We start from the raw sequence: 19528 nt of genomic DNA on the forward strand, positions 1-19528 counted from the left end.
CTATTCCGGAGTCTAACTATAGTCGTGCCCCCAATGGAGGATGCAAGGAGCGAAACCCTAAGGATAGGGACAATTCTGGACATTCTGGTCCATATGTTCACTCTAAAGAGGAAGGAAATCGCCAAGAGAGGCGTGCACGGAACCATGGAGGTCAACGTGTGAAGAGAGAGAGAGAGGCGGAGCCTCCGACCATGGTGGTAATGCCACCAAGAGGATAGGTTTTCCAAATCGCGCCCCAATGGCGCCTCGATCAAGGGAGCCTGACCATAATGATGTTTGTTTTTTATGTGGATCAACTGAACATTGGGCCAAAACATGTACCGCACCCTAGAATGTTGCAAACGCATACAAGACGTATCGTGAAGCAAGGGAAGCAAATTACATGGCACAAGATGATCAAGATGGTGATCTAGATCTAAGGGTGGAAGACTACAAGGATCAAGACCCAGAAATTGGCGATTTTGATTAAGTCTTTTTATTTTCCAAGAGATGTAGGCGATTGCCATATTACTTTTATTGGATTAGATTTTCTTTAATCATAGAAACAATGATGTATTCCGTTGGCTTATGAATAAAATTTCGAGTTCTTTTCATTATGACTCAACTTTGATTCTGAGCATATGACTTTGTGACTACGATGGCTAGGCCATCAATATTAATTCAAGGATATGGAATAGCCCAAGTTCCACTTGCCAAATGCCACCCTGATTACAGTTGTCACAGAAACTCTCTACGCTCTTAGGGCACAAAGTACCCTATGAATAGCCAACGAATTCCATGCGAAAATGCATGTAGAGAACGGAAATGAGTTCCTTTGCATTACCTCTAATGATTGCGAACAAAGACGCATCTTAGAGAAGTTTATGTGTCTCTCTAGTGGACTTTATGTCACTATTCAAGCTATTAAATCCAATAAAGTTATGAGAGAAGATCTCTTGGATTTAGACACATATTGGGTTTGTCACGACAGGATAGATCATCCTAATCATGATATGATGATCCGTCTACAAAAAGACTTCACACGGACATCTTTTCTCTCGAGCGAAACGAAGCATGAATCAAAAGTTGATTCTTAGACTAAGTGTGACCGACGTTGCTGCCTAAGGCACCGCCTCCATCCACCACCAGCCTAGGGCTGGCGTAGTCTCTATCCATGACTCCATGGATGGCGTCCATCATGGTGATGGCGCCCTAGGTGGCTTATGCATAAAATTCTCATTGGTTGCTTCTAAAGCCTCTCGCTCGTTTTACTAAGCCTGTTCCTTAGGGAAATTAGGACTGAGACCGTCCTATGCAAAGGATTTGACAATACTCATTCTGTTCTTATAAAGAATCCGTAGGGATTTTGTGGATTGATTCAACCAACTTGCGGACGCTTAAATATTTCATGATGTTGGTTAACACGCAAACACGCTGGTCACGTGTTGTGCCATTGTCCACCTCTAAATGCTACTTATGCTAGACTCCTAGCATATATCATATGACAAAGGGCTCACTCCCAAATCATCCTATTCAGTCAATTGGATTTGACTATGCTAGTGAGTTTACATTGAAGACTTTCGATGGATATTGCAATGGGCTTGATGTTGGACATCACATTCCCATGTACACACCCAATTGGTCTCGCGGAAACGACTACGATGGTAGTCCGAACATTGGTAATGCTCACCAATCTTCTTACATCCGCTTGGGGTGATGCGATATAGCATGCAGCCATGCTAATTAGTCTACGACCTACCGCCACTCAATGTACCTTTGCGTTACAGCTAGTGACTGGGTACACGTCTTTTGTACTTCTGCACATTTGAGTGAGCCATTTAGGTGCCTATTGCGCCTCCACAGCGCTCTGTGATGGGTCCTTACAGACGAATGGGCAACTACGTTGGATTTGAGCTTCCAACCATCGTCCGCCACTTAAATGCCCTTGCTAAGCGATCTTCTTACCGCTAGATTTGCGGATGTCACTTTGATGAGACAGTCTTCCCATCGTTAGGGGGAGATAAGAACATAATGTTCAACAGGAACGACAGGAATTGTCGTAGTCTATCCCCACTATGTCTCATCTTGATCCCTATTAAAGTGACGAGATCACACAAATATGCTGCAAACATGCCTGCAAGGAAGGACGTCCCTACGAGAGGATGTAGCGCCACCCTACACGGAGGTAGGCATGGCGCCAACGCCAATGAGAGTGGCACTCTGGCGTTACAGGCTATGGCCCCAGCTAGGATGCGTGGGAGGCCCGTGGGTTCGAAGGATACATTGGCACAAACCAATCCTCGATCATCGACACTCAAAAATCCGTCTCATGAGTATCTTCCGGGTTATGGTTATCGTTGGGGGACGCCTCAACGCCAGAACCTATTCCTGAGAATATAGAGCTCTATGAAAATTACATTAGTGTACATGAGACGTGGGATAGAAACTCCATCAGAATTGATGATGTAGTTGCGTATTTTGTTGCGCATGAGTTTTTTTTTAGATGATATCGAACCACGCTCTGTTGATGAATGAATGCCAACGTAGAGAGTTTTTGGCCTAAATGGAAAGATGCGATCCAGGTTAAGATGGATTCTCTAACGAAGAGGAAGGTTTTCGAGCTAGAGATGCCAACACCTCCTAACATAGAACCTGTTAACTAATGGGTCTTCGTTAGAAAGCGTAATGAGAAAAAGAGATGGTAATCTCGCCTTATGGCGCAAGGCTTCTCACAAAACGCCCTGGAATCGACTACGATGAGACATATTCTTTCGTAATGGATGTCATTGCACTCCACTACCCTGTCAATTTGGTAGTTTCCGAATAACTGAACATGCAGCTTACAAATATGGTCACTACGTATCTCTATAGGGATCTAGATACGGAATATACATGAAGGTTCATGGCGAACTTTATTTACCCAAGTCAAGTGGCTCTAGACCACGGAGTGCATTTACAAAGAGGTTGAAACGCTCACTAAAGTGACTACTTGATTGGGAATGGATATGCCCACGCGTTTCTATAACAAGTTTCGGATTCTATCGCGGTTCATGTTGGACATGATCTTCATTAGAAGCCTTTAAAGAGTTAAGGGAAACCGCTAAACACTTGAAATCCGTAGTTTGAGATGAAGGATTTTGGGAGAACACGATTATGTATCGATTTGGAACTTGAGCATCGTGTCGATAGATGCTTAGGCATTTTGACAAGGTCAAGCCTTCAAGCACCCCCATGATCGTCCGTAGTCTTGATCCTGAAAAGGATCCTCTTCGTCGAAAGGATGATGACGAAGATGTGCTAGAGGCAAAAGTGTCTTACTTAGTACAATAGGCGCATTATTGTACTTATCTCAATGCACAAGACCGGACATCTCATATGTTGTGAACTTGTTAGCTAGATATAGCTCTGCGCCAACGCGACGCCATTGGATTGGTGTAAAAGATATCTTTCGATATTTGAGATGTACGATTGATATGGGCTTGTTCTATCCCTACAAAGTGATGATGGATTCGGACCCATCACACACCAGGTACGCCGCCAACACTGGCCAGCACCCATTATCCCCATCCCAAAACTATATAAGTGTTTTGGAAGGTTTTGCTGATATTGGGTACCTCTCTGACCCACACAAAGGTCGCTCCCAATCCGGTTAAGTGTTCACCATGGGAAAAGACCGTGACATCTTGGAGGTCTACATAATAGACCCTAGTCGCTATATCTTCGAACGATGCAGAGATCATTGCTCTTCACGAAGTGGCTCGTGAATGTATATGGATTGGATCCATAATTACGCATGTTCGAACAATTGTGGTTTGAAGTCTACCACAGATGAGCCTACGAGCATTTAGGATAATGCTACTTGTTTTGAACAAATGAGGTAAGGCTACATCAAAAGCGACAACACCAAGCATAATCAGCAACAACAGACATTCCTTGAGATCAAAGTGAACTAGGTTCGATCTGAGGACAGTGAGGCAGACTTGTTTACTAAGTCATTGCCCAATTCCACGTTCGAGAAACATGTGGCAAGAATTGGCTTGCGGAAATTATCTGAACTCCTATGATCGTAGTCATCAGGGGGAGGCGCAGACATCAGGGGGAGATGTCTACATGTTCGTCTCGAATCGTGAAGGGTGTGTTGTGCTCTTTTTCCCCTTCGACCGAGGTTATTTTTGTCCTACTGGGTTTTTGTTACTCAGCAAGGTTTTTAACGAGGCAACGAGAGAAGCACCGCGTTTGGGCAACACAAGGGGGAGTGTTCAAGGAAAACCTAATTTGTGTTTAGCCCAAACTCTAGGTTACTTGACCTAGTGGTAATAGGATTTAATTAGAAGGATCTAGAATCCTAATCAATGTAGAATTACTTTCCTTGTATGATTGAGATTCTATGCATTGTAATCCTCTATATAAAGAGGCCCCTATTATCAATGAGAATACACAGCAAATTCCTCTCAAATTCAATTTCTCTACAACATGACCAGCTTTATGGCAATTAATAATAATTACTAATTAGTTAACTATAATTAGTCATGAACTCATCATAATGAATTATCACAAATGGCAGCTTCTTCTTATTTAATGGTTGTATCACCACCTAAGGAATAGTGGTGAGCAAATGTGAATCCAATTCCGTATCAATATGTACATATTACCTTATCATAGAATTATATTAGGTGAATTACTATTTTGGATACCCTAAAAAGTGAACCACTTTATCATTATCATATTAGGGTTTGGGTTGGAAAGGCTGAAGAACAAGGGCATGGACGTGGACATGGAGGCCAAGGGCAAAATCTACGAAGGTGCTGATAACCTTATTAACTACATTGTTTCTTGATTCTTAGTTTTCTGCACAACTAAAGTATCAATTTCTGGTACAAGTTTCTTGTTCTTTAATGTCACATTTCCAAATTTAGTTTTGATTGTTAACTTGCTGACTTTTCATCATTGACAATGAGTTTGGATTTGTTATTTGTAAGTAGCTATGTAAACCCTAATCGGCAGATGAAAACTCCAGGAGAGCCGTCCTCCCTGTAACAAATTTTGTAAAGTGGGTTAACACCATAGCACTACTTTCTGATTCAACTGTACCCATTCGAGTACATAAATCCAAGACGTCAGGGTGCACATCTTTTCGAACACCTACTTATAAGCTCACTTCATACTTACAACCTATGAATTCGAAGCGGAAAAGCTAATTGGCTCTGATAAGTCTAGCTCCATCTTTGCTAATGTATATATGGTAGGGCCGTAGGGGGCATCTGTCATTCTTGGCTGGTGTGCCTCACACCTAGTAGTGGCATTTGAAATTCGTCCTCTACGCTTCAGGAGAAATGAATCGACTATGGAATTCAATGTTGATCATCGTACTAAACATTATTGATTTCTAGTATGGGAAAATTTAACTTTAGCAATAAGCAGTTATAGCTTTTAGTTTATGAAAATTGCATCTTACTAACTTCTATAAGTTGTTGTTGTTGTAAAACGAACATAAAAGTGTTTCAGAAAATGGAGAGAGCTTTTGCTTCAAAGAACTTAAGAGAAAGAGAGTTTAGATATAGAGAAGGAGTGTAGTATGTTCTGTTTTTATCTTTTCAACATGGATGAGAAATGGACTACATATAGTGGAAGGTAAGGAACATGTAGCCTAAAGTCCTCCATAAAACAAGGACCCTTAAAGTCCTCCTTAAAACATGGAACCCTTAAAACTAGGAAGAGAAAAGCATCTTCTAATATATATCTATTTACATGATATAGCCATAATAATTTACAACAGTTGTCAAATTGTACGCAACTTTTGAAATAACTTGTTTTTAAATTTTTACCAAATACATTTTTCTATATAACTTTTTTAAATAATTTAAGCTACCACGAACATGAAGTGCTTTGTGTCATTGTTGGCTGAGCATGTAATCTTACAGGTACATCTTTTGTATTTGAACTTGAGATCGGATCTCTGTCAATATTCATCCATTCAACTAAGAATTTTTTTATTTTTAATTTTTTTAGGGGAAAAAAAAAGAACTTTTGACTTTTTTATCATCGATGATCATCACAAGTAGGACCAAATTACGGATAAAATTTTAACAAATCATTAAACTCGCGATTACAACTAAATAAAAAAATTGAGAAGATAAACCTCGAAGCCCTGATAGACATGAAAAGAAAGCATTCACAAACATACGGTCATATGACCAATTTTTAGCTATAACTGGATCGGGATTCTAAGCAAAACCACCCCAACCTTCCTCACTTATGGTGCGTTTACTTGGAATGGAAAATAATCATGAATCGGAGACAACTAGAATGGGAGAAGAAAGGAATCAGTATTGATTCCAGATTAGTTGATTCCTAAACCCATCTCCCCCCCCCTTCGGAATCAAATTTCTGAGTATTCAAGAATTGATTCCTTATAAGGAGGTGAGACCTACACCCGTTCCAATTCCTTCATGTGTTAGTAAACGCAGGAAGACTTTTATCGAAATCATTCTGATTCCTTTATATGTTAGTAAGCGTAGGAATAGTTTTACCCTGTAATCATTCCTTCCCATTCGAAGTAAGTAAACGTGCCCTTAAACTCAGTACACAATCCCAGCTAAGAAACTCATGGAAAGCCCACGTACCGAAGTACAAGGAAGTGTATCGAACAATCGAAGTATCACGGTCATCTACAACTAGTGCATGTACCGAGTTCAATTGCTAAGATCTAGAGTCATAGTCAAAAGCGTCTAATCGTTGTCCAATTGAGGAACTTGGACGCCATACGCCCATACTTCATCCACATAAAAGCCCAGCAAAGAAACCTGACATAAGCCCAGGTCTATACATGTTGGGTAGTATTGAGGAGAAGCATCGCCACCGTTATTTTCATGATCTTCGTATAGAATGTGTTTTTTCATTAAAATTTAGTTATTGTTTAAGGAAAACTGAATTGGGAGAGAATTGAGTCATCATTTCATTGATAATAGGGGCCTCTTTATATAGAGGATTACAAGCATAGAGATAGAGTTGTACAAGGAAACATAATCGTACATTGATTGAATATCTTCTAAGATTCTCTGAGAATATCTCTAATATAAACCTTATTTCAACTAGAGTAAGTAACCTCGAGTTTGGGCCAGACACATATTCTGGATTTACTTGAACACTCCCCTTTGTGTCGCCCAAACGTGGTGCTCCTCTCGTTGCCTCATTAAAAACCTTGCCGAGTAACAAAAACCCAGTGGGACAAAAATAACCTCGGACAAAGTGGAAAAAGAGCACAACACACCCTTCACGTTTCGAGACCATACATGTAGACACCTCCTCCTGATGTCTGCATCTCCCCCTGACGACTACAGTCATTGGAGTTCGGATCACTTCAGCAAACAATGCTACCAACATGTTTCTTGAAAGTGGAATTTAGGCAATGACTTAGTAAGCAAGCCTGCCGCACTGTCCTCAGATTGAACCTAGTTCACTTTGATCTTGAGGAGAGTTTGTTGTTGCTGATTATTCTTAGTGTTGTCGCTTTTGATGTAGCCTTTGCTTCTTTATTCAAAACAAGCAACATTATCTTAAATGCTCGTAGGCTCATCTGTGGTAAACTTCAAACCACAATTATTTGGAACATGTGTAATTATGGATCCAATCCATATACATTCACGAACCACTTTGTGAAGAGTAATAATCTCTGCATTATTCGAAGATATATTGACTAGGGTCTGTTCTGTAGACCTCCAAGATATCACGGTCTTTACCCATGGTGAACATTTAACCAGTTTGTGAATGACCTTTGTGTGGGTCAGAGAGATACCCAACATCAGCAAAACCTTCCAAAACACATGTCATTTTGGGATGGGGATAGTGGACACAGGCCAGTGTTGGCGGTGTTCATGGTGTGTGATGTGTCTGAATCAATCATCTCTTTGTAGGGATAGAACAAGCCCATATCAATCATACATCTCAAGTATCGAAATATATCTTTTACACCAATCCAATGGCGTCGCATTGGCGCAAAACTATATCTAAGTAACAAGTTCATGGCAAATGAGATGTCCGGTCTTGTGCATTGAGCTAAGTACAATAATGCGCCTATTGTACTTAACTAGGACATTTTTGCCCCTAGCGCATCTTCGTCATCATCCTTTGAACGAAGATGATCCTTTTTAGGATTAAGAATATGGACGATCATGGGGGTGCTTAAAGGCTTGACCTTGTCAAAATACCTAAGCATCTATCAACACGATGCTCAAGTTCCAAACTGAGACATAATCGTGTTCTCCCAAAATCCTTCATCTCAAACTCAGATTTCAAGTGTTTAGCGGTTTTCCCTTAACTCTTTAAGGGCTTCCAATGAAAATCATGTCCAACATGAACTACGATAAAATCCGAAACTTGTTATGGAAACACGTAGGCATATCCCTTCCCAATCAAGTAGTCACTTTAGTGAGCGTTTCAACCTTTTTGTAAACGCGCTCCGTGGTCTAGAGCCACTTGACTTGGGTAAATGAAGTTCACAATGAACCTTCTTGTATGTTCCATATCTAGATCCCTATAGAGATACGTAGTGACCACATTCGTAAGCTGCATGTTCAGTTATTCGGAAACTACCAAACTGACAGGGTAGTGAAGTGCAATGACATCCATTACGAGAGAATATGTCTCATCGTAGTCGATTCCAGGGCATTTTGTGAGAAGTCTTGCGCCATAAGGCGAGATTACCATCTCTTTTTTCTCATCACGCTTTCTAATGAAGACCCATTAGTCAATAAGTTTTATGTTTAGGAGGTGTTGGCATCATCAGCTCGAAAAACCTTCCTCTTCGTTAGAGAATTCAACTTAACCCGGATCGCATCTTTCCATTTATGCCAAATTTCTCCACATTGGCATTCATTCATTAACGGAGCATGCTTCTATATCATCGGACTCAACAAACTCATGCGCAACGAAATGTGCAACTACATCATCAATTATGATGGAGTTTCTATCCCACGTCTCATGTACACTAGTGTAATTTTCATAGAGCTCTATATTCTCAGGAATAGGTTTTGACGTTGAGAAGTGCCCCAACGATAACTATAACCCGAAAGATTCTCATGAGACGGATTTTGAGTGTCGATGATCAAAGGATTAGAGTGTGCCAAAGTATCATTCGAACTCACGGGCCTCCCACGCATCCTAGCTGGGGCCATGGCCTATAATGCCAGAGTGCCACTGTCTTTGGCGTTGGCGCCATGTCTACCTCCATGTAGGGTGCCGCTACATCCTCTCGTAGGAACGTCCTTCCTTGCAGGCATGTTTGCAGCATATTTGTGTGATCTCGTCACTTTAGTATGGATTGAGATGAGACATAGTGGGGACAGGCCACGACAATTTCTGTCGTTCCTACTGAACTTCCTTGTTCTTATCTCCCCCTAACTACGGGAAGACTGTCTCATCAAAGTGACAACCCGCAGATCTAGTTGTAAGGAAATCGCCTAGCAAGGGCATTAAGTGTCGGACGATTGTTGGAGTCTCAAATCCAACGTAGTGGCCCATTCGTCTGTACAGACCCATCATAGAGCGTTGTGGCGGCGCAATTGGCATATAAATAGCACATTCAAATATGCGTAAGTACGATACTTGTACCCAATCACTAGCTGTAACGCAAAGGTAGATTAAATGGCGGTGGGTCATAGACGAATTAGCATAGCTGCATGCTATATTGCATCACCCTAAGCGGATATAAGGAGATTGGTGCGCATTACCAATGTCCGGACTACCATCGTAGACATTTCCGCTAGACCATTTGGGTATGTTCATGGGAATATGATGTCCAACATCAGTCCCAATGCAATAACCATCAAAAGTCTTCGATGTAAACTCTCTAGCATCGTCAAATCCAATTAACGGAATTAGGATGATCTGGGGAGTGAGCCCGTTGTCATATGATATTTTCTAGGAGTGTAGCATAAGTAGCATTTACAAGTGGACAATGGCACAACACGTGACCAGCGTGTTTGCGTGTCAACCAACATCATAAGATATTTAAATGTCCACAAGTTTGTTGAACTACTCCACAGATTCTATGTAAGAACATAATGAGTATTTTATATCATTTTCATAGGACAGTCTCAGTCTTAATTTCCCTAAGGAACGGGCTTTGTAAAACTAGCGAGAGGCTTTAGAAGCAACCAATGAGAATTTTGGTTGGGCCTGAGCGTCTGAAACGCTATTTGAAGCAAGTTGGTGATTGCAGCATCACCTAAGGCGCCATCACCATGATGGACGCTATCCATGGCGTTATGGATAAGGACTACGCCAGCCCTAGACTGGTGGTAGACGGAGGCGGTGCCCTAGGCAGCTGCGTCGGTCACACTTAGTCCAGAAATCAACTTTTGATTCATGCTTCGTTTCGCTCGAAAGAAATGATGTCCATGTGAAGTCATTAGTAGACGGATCATCATATCATGACTAGGATAATCTATCATGTCGTGACAAAGCCAATATGTCTCTAAATTCAAGAGATCTTTTCTCATAACTTTATTGGATTAATAGCTCGAATAGTGGCATAGAATCCACTAGAGAGACACATGCATAAACTTTTCTAAGACGCGCATTTGTTCGCAATTATTACAGGTATTGCAAAGGAACTCATTTCCGTTCTCTACATGCGTTTTCGTATGGAATCCGTTGGCTATTCATAGGTGCGAGTGACCCTAGGTGTGTAGAGAGTTTTTGTGACAGTAATTAAGGTGCCATTTGGCAAGTGAAACTTGGGCTATTCCATGTCCTTGAATTAATACTAATGGCCCAGCCATCGTAGTCACAAAAGTCATATGCTCATAATCAAAATGGAGTCATAAAGAACTCGAAATTTTATTCATAAGCCAACGGAGTTACATCGTTGTCTCTTTGACTAAACAAAATCTAATTCAAAATGTTAGCTAATGAAAAACAATGGTAGTCGTCTAAGTTCTTTCGGTAATTCCAAAATAAATGTGACCAGGTGAGTAGAGAGATGTCGGTGGAGCAAGGCTCGATTAAATACCACTAATCTCAGAACCTTCCTAGACATCACACTTACTTTGAGTGAGCCTACTTTGAAGAAAAACTAAACCATTGGCATTTACTATAAAAATATATGGCAATTGCCTATTACATCTCTTGGAAAAATAAAGACTTAAACAGAATTGGCGATCTATTGATCCCAGCCAGATTTGTAGTCTTCAACACTTCACTCTAGATCATCTTCTTGTTCCATATAGTGAGCTTCTCTTGCTTCACAATATGCTTTGTAAGCGGTGACAATTTCTTCACGAGCTCTACAAATGTGCGCCCAATGATCAGACACTCCACATCGATAACATACATCTCTTTGTTCAAACTCCATTGATCGAGGCGCTTTGAAAGCGTCATTTAAATGGCTCTTAGTGTTGGTGGCGCCACCAACATGGCCAGAGGCGTTGCCTCCCTCTCTCTTTCCACGTTTACCTCTTCGGTTCCGTGTTCGCCTATTTTGGCGGTTACCTTCCCAAGTAGAGCAATTATATGGACCAGAACGTCCAGAAGTATCCCTAAGATTAGGGTTTCGCTCTTGGAGCATTCTCTTAGGGGCGCGACTATAATTGGATTTCGGAATATGCTCTATTTCCACGGATATCGAATTATAGTTCTTCACAAGGATGTTGTCATGCTTTTCAGTGACATTCATAGCTCCAATGAGCTCATGAAACCTTGTGATCCATCCTGCAACAACATCGATTCGATAGTTCTTAGCAACTATCAATGCAGAAACGAGGAAGGTACAGAGAGTTTTCTCAATCAACATCGCATCTGTGATCTCTTTACCACAAAATTCCATTAAGGATTTAATGCGAAGTGCTTCCGAGTTATAGTCAAGAACTGACTTGAAATCACAGAAGCGGAGGCTATGCCATCTCACTTCTAGGTCAGGAAGCAGAGAGTCACGGACGTTGCCAAATCTATCTTCGAGTGAGACCCACAGCCTTCTAGGGTCTTCTTCATTCATACATTCGTACTGGAGCGAATCATCCATATGACGAGTCATTAGGATGATGGCTTTCGCCTTATTTGCCTCTAAGGCTGCACTATTTGCTTCCAAAGCTTGAGCTTGCCCAACAGTTAGCACGTCCTGGCTAGGCTCGAGAATCGTATCCAAGATTCCATCGGCCTTAAGATGCTAGCGGATATCACGAACCCACCTGTGATATTCAGAGCCAGTTGTTCCCAATGGAGCAAAATCCAATTTGTTCAGGTTACTCATCCTAAAAGAGAACAAGAAATTAGGGTTAGTTTCGGAGAGAAAAAGACTGCCACGAAAACAAATAAAATTTCTTAGCGTAGTCGTTTCCAAGAAATTAGGAATTTCCGAGCGTAGTCGCTTCCAAGAAATTCGATTCCAAGAGGGGTTGGATTAGATCGAAACAATGATTTTTGTGATCAATCATTTTATCTCAACAAACTCTAAGTTTGGAGGACTCTACAAGCTCCAAACTTGGAGTGAGCACGAACCCCTACAGTTCGGCTTTTGGTTTCCCCTATGAAGAAGAAAGGGAGGTTGCAAGTCCCCGAGAAAAAGAAGAGAAAAACAATAAAAAACTTCAAAAACGGGAACTAAAAGAACCTTTAAAACATACCTTGAAAAGTGTAAAAAATTGTCGGAAAAATTCGCAGGAATTTGGTTGCCGGAGGTGGCCGGCGGTGGCTGGAGTTGGCTGGGCTCTAGCAGCCTTCTTTCTTTTTTTTCTCTTCCGGCAATGGGCTATGGGGCTTCTTTTTTTTTATTTTTTCTTTCTTCGGCTGCAGCCCACCTCTCTTTTTCTTTGGCTGCGGCCCACCCTTTTTTTTTTCTCTTTCTTTTCTTGTTCTTCTGCTACCTCACGTGGGCTTCCCTTTTTTTTTTTCTCTTGCTTTTCTGGCAGTGGGCCCGTGCTCTTTTTTCTTTCTTTCTTTCTTTCTTTCTTTCTTCCTTTGTCCGAGCCTTCTTCCTCCTTTGTGGGCTGCTCCCTCTTTTGGGCTCGTCTGGGTCTAGGCTGACTGGAACAGAAGAATTATTAAGGTTGGCGGTTCAAGGTGCAGCAGCCGTTCCGGTGGCCGGTTCACCTGTTTTTTGGCCGGTTCCGGGAAAAATATTTCTGGTTCCCGTATCCTTGGGTAGAGGCACTTCTAATGGCAAAAGTTGTGATGTGGAGGCAGAAAAGGCTTCAAGGTTTTGTATTCGAATTTAGGATTTTAGCTTCTTGAATCAGGGTTTGGCTATTTGTTTCAGGGTTAGAGCTTCGTGCTGATAACGTGTTTGAGGAATACTGAATTAGGAGAGAATTGAGTCATCATTTCATTGATAATAGGGGCCTCTTTATGTAGAGGATTACAAGTATAGAGATAGAGTTGTACATAGAAACATAATCGTACATTGATTGGATATCTCCTAAGATTCTCCGAGAGTATCTCTAATATAAACCTTATTTCAACTAGAGCAAGTACTCTCGAGTTTGGGCTAGACACATATTCTGGATTTACTTGAACAGTTATTAGATAAGTATAGTGTTTTTTTTTTTGTTAATTACATCAACAAATGAGAAATTGAGAATTACAACAATTAGTCATATGTGAATCGAACTCATAATGTCTCACTTACAAAGAGGAAACTACTGCCAGGTTTATAATTTTTTTTTCTTTGAGACAAATATTGTTGTGGTTAGATAAATAGGTGAGAAACGGATTGAGACAAAGCTCAAGTAAGCCATAATAATTATTGTTGTTGTTGCACTATTGCGATCTCGAATCTTACACACAATTACAGACGCAACATCTGTTAATACACTTAATACCTTTAAGAGGTCTTCTTCCACAATTACATCTTGAAAGGCTTCGAATACATTGTCTAATATCAGTGCATTGGGGAGGAGAACATACATTATCACCACCTCCAGCTGCTTCCGCACTAGGTTCTGTGGTCGGAAAAAGAACCTCACTTATCTCTGCATTACATGCATATAAAGAGAAGGAAAAAACAAACAAAAGTAATTGTTAGTGTATGTACAGTTTGAAAATATATAAAGATCACTACTGGCCTTGCATTTTTAAAGTGAAACCAATGCATTGAGCAAATAAAATAAAATAAATCAAAACAAGCGTGATGATTGGAAATTAACTTGGACATTGTCATGATTTCTTGTCTTAGATTAATCCAACAAAATGTACGTACTGTGATCTTGTAGGATGAAAAAGTGATTGAAAATATGCACTCATATACTGACCATGAAGATGATGGTAATGCAGAGAGACTTAAGAAGTTAAGAGGCAACTACTCCCCTAAAAAAAAAAAAGGCAACTACTCTGCCATCACAACCGTGGATCTGCCGCTGCATCTGAGAGCGTTTCCCCCAAACTCCGGATCTCTTGGTACATATTATCATATTATGGAGCTGCCCACTGTACTGAGACTTGAGTTGGCAAGGCTGAAGAACGAGGACATGGAGGAGGCCAAGAGGCCGAGATCGTCAAACCGGTTAATTTTTTTCTTAATTGGTGCTAAGTTTTGTGTACAGCCAGCGTTTCAATTTCTGATCCAAGTTTCTTGTTCCTCTGGATTTGTTGTCTGTAAGTAGCTATGTAAAATTGTAAACCACTAATCGGCAGATAAAAACTCAAGGAGACCCCTCAATAGTCCTCCGATTAACAAATTTTCTGAAGTACGTAGATTAAGAACACCACTTTCTGATTCAAGTAAAAATAAATCCAAGACGTCAGAGTGCACATCATCATTTTGAAACACCTACTTACAAGCTCATGTCATACTTACAACCTATGAATTCGAAGCAGAAAGCCGGCTCTGATAAGTTTAGCTCCATCTTTGCTCATATATGGTACCGGGCATCTGTCGTTCTTGGCCGGTGTACCACGTACGCACCTGTTTGTGGAATTGAATGTACAAGGAAACAATTTTTACTGGCGTTGAAATTCGTCCTTTACGATATTGGGGAATGAATCGACTATGGAATTCAATAATGCTCATCATCGTACCGCACATTGTTATGAAGCTTTGGATTAGTTTGGGAAAACTTAAGTAATAACTAGTAGTAATGTACTATATATAAGCTGCTGTCATAACTCTGAAATAATTTGACCTCCCAGTTGAAACCCTCACCATCTTGGCACGAGGTTTCGATGCAAGTGACAAGTTGATAAACATCTCTCTTCCCATCGCAACTCTTACCTCCTTGGCGTCGAGTTTTGATACGATTGATACGTTTTGCAAGTTGTTGATCATCATCTTGATTTCCTCCATGTTGTTGCTATCACGACCCTCCATTCGAGTACCTTCCCACTGCTTCAAGCCATGAAATCCACCATGCTCTCACTAGAGCTCTTATACCAAATTGATGGGGGACGAGTCCTAAATGTAATAGCACACGTCACCAAAAATAAGAAGAACACAACTCATTATAAGCAGCTGAAAAGCGATTGTATTTTATAATGTCAAAAAAGCTCCCTTACAAAAATGACAAACTCTTGCTTAAAATAGCATAAGAGTCTAATCAAAATTAGGAAAAATAGTTAATGGAAAATTACAAAATGAATATCAAATCTATCCAATTAATAATAAAAATACCAATAAATTTATGCAATTACAAATCAAGATATGAGGAAGAAATCAACATTCATTTATTGCCATGCTCATTGCTGCCTTAACTTTATTAAAGCGACTTAATTGACCAATATGCTCCTGCATCATCTTGGTAGGAGAATGACCTAATTAATTTTACTAGGAGAAGGACTTTGTCTTTCGTCTGATAAGGAAAATCCCCTATAAAAAAGAACCTCAAAGCCTTTTCAGTTTACAAAAAGAACTTTTTCTTTCTGCAATTTCTCAATTTATTTGGAGTTGTTAAAACAGTAATGCACATTGATAATCTAGTTATCTAGATTAATCTAGAGGTAGCTAGTGTAGAAAGGTTCTAGAGTCATGGTGTAATTAAAGTATTAAACTTCTAGTGAGTTCTAGTGTTGTCCATTAATGAGTGGTTAGTAATTAACCACATATGTCAAGTCGGTGCAACTAACCACATAGGGAAGGTCGGTTAATTAAGCAAGTCGGTGGACTTGGTGTCCATTTATATGTATCAATTTAGCCTTGTATGAATGGAATGTAATGAATTAACCAACGTCACCGCAGCTCCTCTGTTTTACATACAACCTCCTCTGTTTCTAACTCTTTAGCACCTCCTCTACTTCTAGTCCTAGCTCACCTATCTCCTAAACATCTTTTCCTAAACACATTGTCCTAGCCCACTACTACTAAAGCTTCCGCACCAAATACCAACAGTGGTATCAAAACCACAAATTCTAACAGTGGTATCAGAGCTACAAATTCTAACAGTGGTATCAGAGCTTTCTTCGATCAAATTTGGGGCGTTGATTTGTGTCTTCCACCATGTCTACCTCCACCTCCAACCAAACATCAATTCCTCTTCCCATCTTCAAGGGAGAAAACTATGATTTTTGGAGTATCAAGATGAGAACCTTCTTTATGTCTCAAGATCTATGGGACATAGTAGAGAAAGGATTCTCGACTCCAGAAAATCCGACGGTGGAGCAATTGAGGCAAGAAAAGAAAGAAAAATTAAGAGACGCTAGTGCTCTCTTTGCCATTCAACAAGCGGTGGACGATACAAATTTTTCAAGAATCATGGGAGCTACCACATCAAAAGAAGCTTGGGATCTACTAAAGGAGGAGTTTCAAGGGACGGCAAAGGTACGTTCCGTTAAACTACAAACAATGAGGAGAGAGTTAGAAAATTTGAAAATGAAAGATTCTGAGATCGTAAAAGATTACTATTCCCGGTTAAAGGAAATAGTAAATCAATTAAGAGCCTATGGTGAAAATATTAGTGAGACTAGAGTAGTTGAAAAAATACTCATTAGCCTCACTGAAAAATATGACCCAATAGTTACTGCCATCGAAAATTCTAAAGACATGACAACTCTTTCGGTGACAGAACTAATAAGCTCTTTAGAAGCTTATGAAAAAAGATTGAGTAGTCGGAATGAAAGTCCTATAGAAAGTGCATTCCGATCTAAACTCAATATTCGATCTCATAAAAATGAAAAAGAAAAGAAGTTTGAAGAATTTTCTAGAGGAGGAGATAGACCCAAATATTGGGCAAATAAAAAAGATATAAAGGAGAAAAGAAATTATTCTCCATGTGGAATCTGCCACAAAAATAATCATCAAGAAAAATATTGTTGGTTTAGGGGAAAACCAAAATGCCGAAACTGCAACAAATTTGGTCATATTGAGGAAAATTGTTTCCTCAAGAAAAATCACCGAGTAGATTTTTCAGAAGAAAATGAGCAAGATGAGCAGCTCTTCTATGCATGTCACTCGGCGATTGAAGAGAGAAATAAGAAGTGGTACGTGGATAGCGGCTGCAGCAATCATATGTCTGGAGACAAAACCATTTTCTCCAAACTTGATACTTCACAAAAGTCTCAAGTGAAACTAGGAAATGGAGAAATGGTGAAAACTAAAGGCAAAGGTACGATTTCCATCCCGACTAATTTAGGAACTAAAAAGATTAATGATGTTCTATTAGTTCCTAGCTTGGAGCATAATCTCCTAAGTGTCGTACAAATGATGGAAAATGGTTATGCTATATTATTTCATGGAGACTTCTGCAACATATTTGACAAGAAAAGAAGGTTGATCTTCAAAATAAGGATGAAAAATAGAAATTTCCCCATCCAATGGCAACAAATGGCCATGAAAGCAGAAGTCGAGAAGAAAAATATTTGCCTAGTGAAAAAGCAGCCAAGGACTCTACCTCGTCAAGCAAATAAAGAAGGGAGTTCAAATCCTCCACAACCAAAAAGTTTTGGTTGTGAAGTTGCAATGAAGAAGAAAGCCGGAGAAAGGCCATGGAAGAAGAAAGCCGAAGAAAGGCTAAAGATAGCAAGAGCGAGAACACCTTCGCCAAGGTACTTCCAAGATCAAGACTTGAATTACTACGAGATTGCTCGGAGCATCATCAATGTGCATTAAGGAGGAGTGTTAAAACAGTAATGCACATTGATAATCTAGTTATCTAGATTAATCTAGAGGTAGCTAGTGTAGAAAGGTTCTAGAGTCATGGTGTAATTAAAGTATTAAACTTCTAGTGAGTTCTAGTGTTGTCCATTAATGAGTGGTTAGTAATTAACCACATATGTCAAGTCGGTGCAACTAACCACATAGGGAAGGTCGGTTAATTAAGCAAGTCGGTGGACTTGGTGTCTATTTATATGTATCAATTTAGCCTTGTATGAATGGAATGTAATGAATTAACCAACGTCACCACAGCTCCTCTGTTTTACATACAACCTCCTCTGTTTCTAACTCTTTAGCACCTCCTCTACTTCTAGTCCTAGCTCACCTATCTCCTAAACATCTTTTCCTAAACACATTGTCCTAGCCCACTACTACTAAAGCTTCCGCACCAAATACCAACAGTGGTATCAAAACCACAAATTCTAACAGGAGTAATGGCGAACCGCACTGACCCGCTGGCGAAAAACATACATGAATGGAACAAAGCCAGAGAACCTGTTGCCAAATATCGTCCGGACCAAGATACAAGATATGAGATACTGGAAGGAGCATTGCTTCGGGTTGACGGCCGAATCCCTACTGGAAAAAGCCATAGAACTGGATCGCATAGGTGGGACATTCGGAGGTAACTGAAAGTCCACACCCTTCTTGTGCCTGGTATTGAAGATGCTTCAAATCCAACTGAGAAGGAACTCGTGCTAGAGATCATCAAGAACGAGCCCTTCAAATACGTCCAGGTACTCGGAGCATTTTACTGGAGGCTCACGGCTACAGAGATTGATGTCTACCGATACCTGGAGCCCTTGTACAATGACTATCTAAAGCTGAGGAGGAAATTGGCCGATGGAGGCTTTTCTTAGACACATGTGGAGATGAGGTTATGGAGGAGCTTCTGACGAGTGAATACTGGTGTGACATTGTCTTGCCGAGGATTAAGAAGAGAGAGACTATGTGGTTGCTTGGTTTGTTGGAACCTAGAAAAAGTACTTTGGAGGATGAAGGCTTGGAGGAGGAGACTCAGGAGAGGGTGTTGAATGAATATTATCAAACTAGGAGGAGGAGGAGGAGGATGAGGAGTACGAGTAGGGAAAGAGATGAGGCTAGGCGCCATGAACGGGTCCGGGAAAGAGACAACTATCACCCTCTACTTCGTCAAAATAGAGACCTTCCCAGCTTTAGGAGGGGATGTCAACTTCCTAGTCCAGGTAGGAATCACGAGAATCATTGTGAGGATGGGATAGACATTGCTGCATCCAACAGGATCCGGGCAGCTCTTGGGATGAACCCCCTCGAGGTGTAGACATTGCTCCGGCTGGTTAATTAGCTGCCTAGTTCATCATGTTAAATACAAATGTCTTTCAGTATCTTATGTATGACCTTGAATATTGCTTATCACCCTATCTATATTTTGCTATGCCTCCCTACCTTTACTATGCATTACATTTAATTAGTCGATATTGAGAATAAATTGCAACA

At 40.4% G+C, this 19528-nt stretch overlaps 1 pseudogene; it reads left to right on the forward strand.

The window, feature by feature from the left end:
• The first annotated feature begins 18468 nt into the window (after positions 1-18468).
• On the forward strand, positions 18469-19528 carry LOC112177703 (annotated as a pseudogene).

Source organism: Rosa chinensis, chromosome 7 (genome assembly GCF_002994745.2).
Source record: "Rosa chinensis cultivar Old Blush chromosome 7, RchiOBHm-V2, whole genome shotgun sequence".
Lineage (NCBI taxonomy): Eukaryota > Viridiplantae > Streptophyta > Magnoliopsida > Rosales > Rosaceae > Rosa > Rosa chinensis.